The sequence below is a fragment of the Lactuca saligna genome, chromosome 2, assembly GCF_052625555.1.
Source record: "Lactuca saligna cultivar CGN05327 chromosome 2, ASM5262555v1, whole genome shotgun sequence".
Taxonomy (NCBI): Eukaryota; Viridiplantae; Streptophyta; class Magnoliopsida; order Asterales; family Asteraceae; genus Lactuca; species Lactuca saligna.
In genome coordinates this window covers 125,159,724-125,171,564 of record NC_136418.1, presented here as the reverse complement: position 1 = coordinate 125,171,564, position 11,841 = coordinate 125,159,724, and the positions used below count along the sequence as shown (strand labels likewise).

At 42.9% G+C, this 11,841-nt stretch overlaps 1 non-coding gene across 1 annotated transcript; it reads left to right on the top strand.

Moving 5' to 3' along the window:
• Window positions 1-3,894: 3,894 nt before the first annotated feature.
• LOC145033137 (small nucleolar RNA R71) lies at window positions 3,895-4,001 on the top strand. Its single transcript, XR_013677377.1, has one exon. It is a non-coding gene; the product is annotated as a small nucleolar RNA R71 (small nucleolar RNA).
• Window positions 4,002-11,841: the final 7,840 nt, after the last annotated feature.

Genomic DNA, 11,841 nt, shown 5'->3' with positions numbered 1-11,841 from the left:
ACTTGAATGCTATGTTGTGGCATTTCATTACGAGATGAAATGTTTCCCACCCTTTGACAAGCATCGCATTCTTTGACATATTGGACTGCATCTTTGAAGATTGTAGGCCAATAGAACCCAATGTCAAAGATCTTCTTTGCGGTATAGTGTGCTCCATGATGTCCTCCCGTGGGCCCGCTATGGCAATGTTCTAGTATTCTTCGACTCTCCTTCCCGAACACACATCTTCTTATAATTCCATCCGCACAGCTTCGAAAGAGGTATGGATCGTCCCAAAAGTAATATTTGATCTCCGCAAAGAATTTCTTCTTTTGCTGACTACTATAATCCTTCGGGACGTAATTAGTAGCTAAATAGTTAGCTATGTCTGCGAACCATGGCTCCTCTCCCACAGACACCATAATGTATTCATCCGGAAAGTCGTCTCCATCCTTATCTTCTTGCAATTTCAGGTTCTCGAGCCTAGATAAATGATCGGCCGCTACGTTCTCCATTCCTTTCTTATCTCGTATCTCTATGTCGAATTCTTGAAGAAGCAGCACCCATCGTATTAGTCTTGGCTTGGCATCCTGTTTGGAAAACAAATACTTGATAGCCGAGTGGTCAGTAAAAACAGTGGTTTTAGATAAAACCAAGTAAGGGCGAAACTTGTCAAAAGTGTAAACTACGGCTAACAGTTCTTTTTCAGTAGTAGTATAATTCTCTTGGGCAGGATTTAAGGTCTTGCTTGCATAATAGATGGGTTGAAAGTGCTTATCAACCCGTTATCCAAGGACCGCTCCTAGTGCATAGTCACTAGCATCACACATGATCTCGAAGGGTAGGTTCCAATTTGGTGCTATAATGATCGGGGCATTATTTATTTTTCCTTTAGAAAGTCAAATGCCTCTAAACACTCTTTAGTAAAATTAAAGGGTGCATCTTTTAGTAATAATTGTGTTAGAGGTTTCGTGATTTTGGAAAAATCTTTTATAAAACGCCGGTAAAAACCTGCGTGTCCCAAAAAACTTCTAATGCCCTTCACATTAGTTAGTAGGGGTAATTTAGCAATGGTGTCTATCTTTGCCCGATCCACCTCAATTCCCTTTTTAGAGACCTTATGTCCTAAAACTATACCCTCCTTAACCATGAAGTGACACTTTTCCCAATTGAGGACCAAGTCGGTTTTCTCACATCTAGCAAGCATTAAGTCAAGATTTGTGAGGCAGTCATTGAAAGAAGATCCGAATACAGAAAAGTCATCCATAAAGACCTCCATGAATTTTTCCACCATATCATGGAATATGGCGGTCATGCACCTTTGAAATGTCGCAGGTGCATTGCATAGTCCAAATGGCATGCGTCTATAGGCGAAAGTCCCACTGGGGCATGTAAAGGTGGTCTTTTCTTGGTCCATTGGGTCTATGGGTATTTGGAAATACCCTGAAAACCCATCTAAAAAGCAATAGTAGCTATGGCCCGATAGTCTCTCTAACATTTGATCTATGAAAGGAAGGGGAAAATGGTCTTTGCGAGTGGCATTGTTTAGCTTTCGATAATCGATGCACACTCGCCAACCGGTTACCGTTCGCGTTGGAATTAACTCGTTCTTTTCGTTGGTAATGACCGTCATTCCTCCCTTCTTGGGCACCACTTGGACCGGACTCACCCATGGACTATCGGAGATGGAGTAGATGATTCCTGCATCCAAAAGCTTGACCACCTCCTTCTTGACGACTTCTTGCATGTTCGGGTTTAATCGTCTCTGATGTTGCACCACCGGCCTTGCTCCTTCTTCTAAATTGATTTTGTGAGAGCAGTAGGATGGGCTTATTCCCTTGACGTCAGAGATGCTCCATGTGATGGCTCTTTTCCTTTTCTTCAACACGCGCACAAGTTCCTCCTTTTCCGTCTTGGATAGGTCCGAGGCTATGATCACCGGCTTCTGATTTCCTTCTTCCAGAAAGGCATACTCCAGATGGTCAGGTAGTGTTTTGAGCTCCAATTTGTTGTGCATAGTGACGGACTCGCCGAGTGCAGGTTTGGTACTCGGCGAGTTGGTGGCGGCATTCACGACTTTTGGCTTTTCTTCAGATGTACTCGGCGAGTAGATCGGGTCTACTCGGCGAGTAGGGCTTTCAGCTTGGTTCTTTATTTCTTCATACTCCGCTTCTTCCAACAGTCTTTCAATCTCTAATAAGTCCTTTTCTGGATCAAATACTTCTTCCAAAGCTGCAAACTTGCTGGAATCTTCAGGTATGTCTTCTTCCAATAATTCGTCAAGCATGTCGATTGAGAAAGCCGTCGTCACTACTCCTTGAGTACTTCATGGCTTGGTCTACCCCGAATGTCACTGAATCGTCCCCAACTCACAATGTGAGCTTAGAATCTCTCATGTCTACAATAGCGCTAGCGGTGTTGAGGAAGGGCCTTCCAAGGATGATTGGCACTTGCGGATCCGTTTCCATGTCGAGAATGATGAAATCAGCCGGGAAGACAAATTTGTCTACTTTCACTAGCAAATCTTCACAAATGCCTCTTGGGAAAGTAACAGTCTTGTTTTCCAAATGAATTGCCATCCGAATTGGCCTTGGCTCCGGGAGGTCTAGCTTCTTAAAGAACGAGTATGGCATAAGGTTCACACTTGCTCCAGAATCAGCTAAGGCATGAATTGCAGCTAAGTTGCCAAATTGGCAAGGCAAAGTTAACCTCCCCGGATCACCCTTCTTCTTTGGTAATTTGTTTAGCATTGCGGCGGAGCAATTCTCATTAAGTACTACCTTCTGCACTTCCTCCATCTTTCTTCTATTAGTGAGGAGTTCCTTAAGGAACTTTGCATACTTGGGCATTTGCATGACGGCTTCAATGAAAGGAATATTGATTTGAAGAGTTTTAATATGATCTAGAAACTTCTGATATTCCTCTTCCTGCTTCTCTTTCTTGGCTCGGGCTGGGTATGACATTGGAGGCTGGTATGGTTTCAAGGGTGGCTGTTCATTTGTTTTAGCAGAGGTACTCGCCGAGTCCATCGGTCCTACTCGGCAAGTAGGACTCTCAGATTGTGAGTGTTGGTTTTCGACTTGCTCTTCCGTTCCTTCCTTCTGTGAGTCCTTGGTTGCTTCAGTTCGAATGGGGGCCATGGGAGTAATAATCTTCGCACTTCTTGTGGTAACAATATTTACTTGTGCGCCTCGTGGGTTGTTCTCGGTTTTGCTAGGAAGCTCACCCGGTGACCTTTGGTTTAGTTGTTGAGCAAGTTGCCCAAGCTGCATTTCTATGTTGTGGATGGATGCTTGCTGGTTCCTGAGCATTGTTCTTGTTTCTTGGATAGCAGCATCGTGGTCACTATGTCTTTTCTCGGAAGCGGCCACAAATTTAGTTAGCATATCTTCCAAGCTTGGCTTCTTCTCTTGCACCGGCTCCTCCTTTTGGTAAAAGCCTCTCCCTTTTTGTCTGTACTTCTCCTCCTTGGCCTTCTTGTACTCTTCGTAAGGCAGCCACTCCTTCTTTTGTTTGCGCCAGTCCTCATCATACCGGTCACGGCTCGAATAACATACTTGTGCCTTTTTGTTTCCGTTCTCATCCAAATCGCAATCTCTAGTGAGGTGAGGTCCATTGCAATTTTCGCAACCCACACGTATGGCATGGATAGTTTGATCCATTTTGTCCATTCTCCTATCCATGGTTTTTAACATGTCCATGACCGCCGATAGATCTTCAGTAGCAGCGTATGCGGCTCCCCTCGTGACATCATTCCTAGGGTTGTGGTATTCTCTAGAGTGTTTAGAGAATTCTTCAATCAATTCTTTAATCACCGGGGGTGGCTTCTTTGTAAGTGGGCCTTGTGAGTCTAGCAACTGCCGGGTCGTGACATTGACTCCATCATAAAAGATGGAAACTTCTTGCTGGCTGTTTAGATCATGGTGTGGGCAATTTCGTAGCAGACTTTTGTACCTCTCCCATGCTTCATATAATGACTCTCCAGCTTGTTGTTCAAAGTTTGCAATGGCCTTCTTGAGTTTGGCTATCTTGGATGGTGGGCAAAAGTGATCAATAAATTCTTCCTTCATTCTGGCCCAAGTAGTGACTGACCCGGGAGGAAGTGATTTGAGCCAGTCTTTAGCAGCACCCTTGAAGGTTACCGGAAGCATCCGAAGTAATTGAGTTTCGCGGGTTACATTTGGAATGTTGAAGTAATCAGCAACATCATTTACTTCATCCAAATGTGTGTAGGCATCTTCATGATCCTTCCCATAGAAAGGTATTTCCTTGAGTGAAGCTAGGATATGACCTTTTAGCTCGAAGGTGGTAGTTGCGGGAATTGCGGGTTGCACAAGTCCTGGGCCATGGTCGTCGCGCATCCTCTTCTTCCATTCTCCCATGGGAATTTCATCAATGTTAGCCATAGTGAATGCTAACTCTTCCTCCGATTCGGTTTCTTGTTCGTACGTTGCCTCCTCTTCTTCCTCGGTTTCGTATCCAATATCTTCTTGAATTTACGGCGCCAAAAACTTGATGTGTGTAAATTCAACTAGTTTTATCCCTACGTTTTATTAATAATTTGAGCACACAAAGGCAGTGAACCTGTCTTTAAGTGGTATAGATTGATAAGTAAGGTATCGAACTCAGGGAACGACAATTAAACTAATAGCTAATTTTAACTAAAACAAATAATAAAAGTAAAGGATTTTTCTCTAGTTTTGCAAGACTAGAAACTTAAACAAACTAAATTAACTAATTAACTAAAGCAACAACTATTCACCAAATTTGATAAAGATGTTTCTATTTAGGTTCAACCAATTCACTCCTATGGTTATTTAAGTTAAGGTGGATTAATAGCTATTGGTTACCAATGATAGTAGTTAGGTTCATATTCATTACTCCTAACCCTTAGACAATTAACTAATTTAAGCGTTGATCAAGTGTTTAAACTAATTAATTCCCTAGATTAATTATTTGGATTAAATAAGATTTGTAATGGTTAATTAAGTTATTAATTCAATTAACCTCTTGTTGATGGTTTCTCAAACAAGCTCACACATTAATCTTCCTATTTTCTTATTAATCTTAGTTTCATACTCATAACTTCCAAGCATACGTTTTAGCATTCACATAGACATATGAGGTTAACAATTAAGTGATGTTCATGCAACCTAATTGCCTCCCAATTAACAGAAAATAGTAGTGATTAATACATAAGGTTCTTTAACAAAACTTGATTTAATAAATCACCAATAGACAATTAAGCAAGAATTAAGAATTAAACCATAGGAGTTCTTCGGTATTCCCCAAACAGAAACAAAAACGAGTTTAGCTCATAGTTGCAGTAGAAACTAACACAAAAACAAAGTTTATGAAAGCAAACATGTTTAATTCCTAAGTCTAAGTGGTAGAATTAACCTAATTGCTTGAATTCTTCCAACTCTTGAATCTTAGGGTTCCTTAGCGCCTTCTGAACCTTTTAGTCGCAGCTAATCCTTCAAAAATCGCCAGGCATCATGTCCCATAGGATAAAGATTCATCTTTTAAAGATATCCCAAAACAGAGGGTACTCGGCGAGTAGCAGAATCAACTCGCCGAGTAGGTCCATACTTATCCGTCTTGAATTAGCAGTCGTATTTATCTTCTGGCATATCGTCGTGTACTCGCCGAGTAGGGTCGATCTACTCGCCGAGTAGGTCCTTCTTTCACTCTTTAATCTTCACTTGTTTTCCCTTTTCTCCTTTTTGCCTCCAAGCATATCTTTTGGACTGAAAACACAATTCAAAGCATTTTAAGTACCTTTTGTCCACATTATTCTCATAATTAACCAAAAATAACTAAGAATATATGTAAAATAATTAACTAATTATGCACATATCAAAATACCCCACACTTGACTTTTGCTTGCCCCCAAGCAAAACTAAATTTTAAACACATTAAAATCACATTAATAACTCTAATCCAACCCAGCCATTATGCCAAGACCGCAACGCATGCATTTGTGTCTAAAATTTCTAAAAACCCCCCATACTTTAAATACTCACAATCCTCATAAACATTCGCCCACTCACCCCGAACTATGCTCATTTTCTGCAACCCTCCGAATCCATCCTCAGAAAATCTCTTTACCCTCAAGGTATTTTTAATTGAGCAACCCAAGCATACATAATCTAGAATTACAACTTTTCGATACCACTACGGAATTCTTTGAATTCTTCACTTTCTTGATAATTTGATCTTGGATATCTTTGAATTCACCAACTTGTATTGACTTTTGGTATCTTCAACTTTTTGGTTTTCTTGGAATTTTGATCTTCAGATCTTCACTTCATTTGCTCCAAAATTCCTATAACTTTTCTAGCAATTCTTTTTTTTTCTTTTTTTTTTCATGTATTTCTCAATTTTTTTTTTCACTCAAATCCCTACATGCTTAAACAGGGGCGCTCAATCTCAACCTTTATTGGCTAATGATAAAAACATTCCTGGATACATTTCAGGTTTAGGCTGCTAAACATATTGCATCCCTCAGGCTGAGCAAGGTCGTGTTTTTGTCTCATCATTTCACTGAAATAAGGAAGCCACAAATGCACTAGAACGTATATAGGCTCAACTAAACATTTGGGTTCTCATGCAATTATTAACACAATTCTAATATGGAATCCTAATTTTTACCAAAATTTTCTAATTTAAGACCTAAGCATTTTTGGTATGCAACAAATTTAAAAAATTAGCCTAAATTAAGATTCTAAGTGTTCTAAGATGTGACTAACTCCCTACCCCACACTTATTTTATGCAATGCCCTCATTGCATATTATAACAACTAAAAAAAATGCAAATAGAGAGAAAGTTGGAACAAACTCCCCGGGGGTAGCAGTCGCTAGGTTGACACTCTCTTCTTCAACTCCTTCTTCTAGTGACTTTAACCATGGGAACAGCTCATCCATGGCACGGGTGTCATACGTCTCGTGTGGTTGATAGCTCGAAAACTCCAAGGAAAAAGGGTTGTTGCACAATCCTCAGTAGTAATTCATAAAGAATGTATGAATGGCGCAGAAAAAAAAAATAGGCAGAACAAATCAGAAACTCCTCCTGCAGCAGGCTACTCGGCGAGTAGGCGATCAAACTCGGCGAGTAGAACTCGTTGGCAAAGTAGTTCGTGCAGAAGCAGATGTACTCGCCGATTAGTATTAGTGCACTCGGCGAGTAGAGCGTATAGTTCCAGAATTTTTTTTGAACCGCTGTCTCTCTTTACTCTAGTGTTGACATGTAAATATAAATGTACTCTCCAGTAAACTTCCTAAGCAGTAACACTTCAATAAACTCTCGATTCATACGGACTCGATCCTAGGAACAAGACTCCATAAGCACTCATAAAGATTCTCATTCCTCTCTTGACCATTCCTAAATAGCATGCTTCCTAGCTTCAATACCTGAAAAGAAAACTAAAAGTAACACTAATATTCCAACCACATAGCCAAATTCAACATGTCCACAATGGTCTTAAAACAAACATCATAATCAAACAAAACAAAAGCAAATAATATCTTCATTCTTCCTCTTCCATCCCGACTCCTCCAGCTCCACTACCTCCTTCTCCACCCCTTCTTCGCATCCTTTCGTCCCAATCCATAATGTAAGGATAGCCGGGTCCCGGTCGCGGGGCAATATGCATTTGTTGGAAAAGATAGTCGAAGGATTGATTGGTGTAATTAACCCCTCGCCCTATATCATCCAAGTAGCATCGATATTCCACTTGGTTCCATCCCTCGTTATCCTCCACCGGAATAACCGGTGGGTCTTCTCGTACCCGCTCGTTTCTCGGCCTAACCCGCCTTCCCGGCTCCTCGGGGACCGCCAGCTCATCCTCATTTGGGATAGTAAAAGAATCACCAAATTTTTCCACTATCCGAGCCCTCCTATAAAGTGCAGTGTTGAACGGAGGAGGGTGGATAATCGTTAGAATTTGAGCTTGCGGCAATTCCAAGATCCCAAATGATCTCGCAAGCCGAGTAATGAACATGCCCCCATTGATCTTCGAGTTTACTTTCTCCTTAACCGCTCCCTCCGCAAGAAATTTAGCAATGCAATATGGAAGGTTGCAGAAGACATCGGGAGTGATAATACTCCACAAGTAAAAGATATCAAGGGTGGGCACTTTATCCCCATCCTTCCGCATGTTGATCGTGCTTGCAACGAATCGATGAATGAGTCGATGGATTGGAGAACGGATATGACCTTCTTGAGCAGTAGAAGGTATGTAGACCCGGTTAGCAATTGTACTCCACCATGTCGACGCCACCACCCCCTCGGGAAGTTCTTTGTGGGTATTCTCCAAAAAGGCTTCAAAGTATTCCGTCATCGACATGTCTTGATCGTAGATGCCCAACCGCCAAGAGAACTCAACCATGCTGCATTGTCGCAGCTCTCCTCCCAAAGATTATACATAGAAAAGATCAAATTGAATTTCGAATAAGAGATTCTTCCCTAAGACCACATCCAAACAAGGAAAGGAAATAAGGCTAAATCACCCATTCTGAGGCTATCAACTCTTAACCATATATAATTTTTGAACATACACTTAGCAATTTCATATAATCGACAGAGCTAATTATCAGTATAACATGGCTAATTAAATTGGGAACTACTTACTTGGTTCAACTGATCACACGCGTTGCACTCTCCTCTTTTAGGCTAAAAATCTTTTTTAAGTTACTTTTGAAAACATTTTACCACCACCTTAGTTTGAGTCCTGACACACTCGAGGATGTGTCCGAATCTCTCAAACCAAGGCTTTGATACCAATTTGTAACGACCCAACTTTTAGAAGGATTTTTTTTTGTTTTAATTAACGGGAGCAATTACTTATTCCATAGATTTCCAAAACATTTGTTTCCAATTCACAATTATTACATCATTGTTGTCCTTTTTGAAAACATCAGAGAGTCCCAAACATCCAAAGAGAGGTAGAGTACATGCCACGTCATCAGGTCTTGCCCTTGCCCTTAGGCTCCGAAGTACCTGAAACAATCAACAACCTGTAAGCGAAATGCTTAGTCAGTTTCCCAGAGCATACGGCACACACAATCCACATATAACATATCCCGCTAGCAATAAAAGCTACACACATATCAGATACCCTGTAAGCTATAAAGCTACATACATATAACATAAGCCATGCATACATAAACCTGTAACAGTACCATGGACTACCTCACATGGTCTTTACCTAGGACTGCCATGGGTCCCCCATATGGTCTTACATCCAATGTTATGGGCTACCCCACATGGTCTTAACCTAGGACTGTCATGGGCTACCCCAACGAATTCAGGTTCAGCTGATCCATCAAATGTTATGGGTCCCCCATATTCAGGTTCAGCTGATCCATCAAATACTTTAAACTCTTGTGATCGGTATACACAACGAATTTTACCCCATAAAATAATGCCTCCAAATTTTGAGGGCAAACACCACTGCCCCCAATTCCAAATCATGTGTGGGGTAATTTGCCTTGTGAGGCTTCAACTGCCTCGAGGCATATGCGATCACATGCCCCCTCTACATCAGTACTACACCCAACCCTGAAATTGATGCATCACAATATACCACGAAATCATCCAATCCCTAGGGCAGTACTAGGATTGGAGCCTCGCATAATTTCCGTCTCAAGGTCTCAAAAGCCCTCCGTTGGTCCTCACCCCATCGAAACGCCACATTCTTCTTGGTCAAATGGGTCAATGGCACATCAGTCTTGGTAAAATCCTAGATAAATCTCCGATAATAACCCGCTAAGCCCAAGAAGCTACGAATCTCGGAGACATTCCTCGGTACTTCCCATCGCATCACAGCTTCCACCTTCGCAGGGTTAACTAAAATACCCTCTTGATTGATGACATTACCCAAAAATTGTACTTCTTGCAACCAAAATTCGCACTTGGAGAACTTCGCATACAGCTTCTCTGTCCTCAAGGTCTCCAGCACCTCTCTCAAATGCCGCTTGTGTTGTTCCCTGGTCTTAGAGTAGACCAGGATATCATCAATAAAAACAATCACCGACTGATCCAGCATCGGCCTGCACACTCGGTTCATGAGATCCATGAACGCGGCCGGAGCATTGGTTAGTCCAAATGGCATCACAACAAACTCGTAATGCCTATAACGAGTCCTGAAAGCTGTCTTCGGTACATCCTCATCCTGAATACTCATTTGATGATACCCTGACCGAAGATCAATCTTAGAGAACCACGATGCCCCCTAAAGCTGATCAAACAAATCATCAATCCTAGGCAAGGGATAGCGGTTCTTCACCGTCAGCTTATTCAGCTCTCTATAATTGATGCACATCATGTGCGACCCGTCCTTCTTTTTCACGAAAAGGATCGAAGCTCCCCACGGAGAACTACTCGGGCAGATGAACCCTCGGTCTACTAGCTCTTGGATCTGCGCAGACAATTCCTGCATCTCAGGTGACGCCAGCCGATATGGTGCCCTTGATACCGGGGCTACACCCGGTACCAAATCAATTCGAAACTCCACTTGTCTTTCCGGAGGCACTCCGGGTAACTCTTCAGGGAAAACATCTCGAAAGTCCCGCACCACTGGTACGTTATCGATATCCGTCACTACCTCCACCCGCGTATCTAAAACATAGGCCAAAAATCTCATGCAGCCCTGCTGCAAAAACCTCCTCGCCCTGGAAACCAAACAGAGGGTCGGGCCCTGCGAGGCCTTCTCGCCATGGACAACCAGTTCTCCTCCCCACCCTTGGGGTTCGAACTCGGACCAACTGCTGCTCACAATCGATCATGGCCCCATTGGCCCCTAGCCAGTCCATCCCAATAATCACCTTCAACCCTCGCAACGGTATGGGGACCAAATCAACGCGAAACCTTTCGCCATGCACATTCAGGACACAATACTGACACACCCTTGCAGCTCTCACAGTGCAATCATCTGCAATCTCCACCTCGAGTGGGGTATCTAGAGTCCCCGGTGCGTCTCAGAACTTCTTGCTAAGTGCAAGAGACACAAAATATCGGTTATCTCCCGAATTGAACAAGACATGGGCTGACATACCATTGACCAGAAAGGTCCCTATACAAGCATAAAAACTTACATATAAACATTTAGCATAAAAGAGATAGAGAATAATGAACACATACCAGCCACGACGTCTGGTGCTGTCCGAGCCCCTTCAGTAGTCAGCTGGAACATGCGGCTCTTCATCGATGGAGCTTCCGCCTTTGGGCGGCCATCAGTAATCCTCATAGTGGCGGGCGCGGGCGCCACCACGGATCCTCCTCCCCCTCCCTACAACCTTGGAAAATCGGCCTTTTTATGGCATGTCTGGTTGCAGTGAAAACATATCAAGCCCTTCTTGGGGCAATCCTTACTTAAGTGGCCCTGCTTGCCACAGGAATAACATCCTAATGTCCCGGCTGTCCGACAAGCCCCACTATGAAATCTCCCACACTTGGCACACCGTCCCCGGCCCTACTGACCCTTACTTGAAGAATCAGAGGTCTTAGGCTTCTTAGCCTGAGCCCTCACTGCTTATGCCTGCTCGGTCTTCCGCTTCGTGCGGGTCTCCAACTCCATCTCCCTCTCATGGGCCTTCTCAACCATTTCATTCACGGTTTTGCACCTTGTGAAGCTCACAAATTCCCGAATGTCCTCCCTCAGCATAGAGTGATATCGGGTCCTCCTCATGTCCTCATCTGTCGCATACTGAAGAATCAGTAAGGCTCGCTCTCGAAAGTTGGCGGTGATCTCCGCCACAATCTCAGTGGTCTGATGTAAATCGTGAAACTCCCTCACCATCCGTTGCACCTAAATAGGCGGTGCAAACTCCCGATCGAAACATTGAACAAACTCAGCCCAC